The sequence below is a fragment of the Myotis lucifugus genome, unplaced genomic scaffold (genome assembly GCF_000147115.1).
Source record: "Myotis lucifugus unplaced genomic scaffold, Myoluc2.0 scaffold_30, whole genome shotgun sequence".
Taxonomy (NCBI): domain Eukaryota; kingdom Metazoa; phylum Chordata; class Mammalia; order Chiroptera; family Vespertilionidae; genus Myotis; species Myotis lucifugus.
The window spans coordinates 7,715,432-7,715,690 of NW_005871078.1; positions in this window are offsets into that span (position 1 = coordinate 7,715,432).

The window sequence follows — 259 nt, forward strand, 5'->3', positions numbered from 1 at the left end:
CCGCCTCTCCGGGCGGCTCAGCGCCGCGAGCCCCGCTCCACCTGCGCGCGAACTCTGGCCGCCCGGGGACGCCGCGCCCGGGGGACCGACCGCGGCGGCGAGCCTGGCGCGGGCGGCGGGCGCCGGGGTGTGTGTGGGTGAGCGGCTCCAGTCCCGGGATGGGGGGGTGGTGGCGGCTAGAGCGAGCGGGGCATGCGCAGTGGTGCGGAGGAGGTAGCGATGGCCGAGGGAGGCGGGGGGACTGCTGTTTATTTGCAGC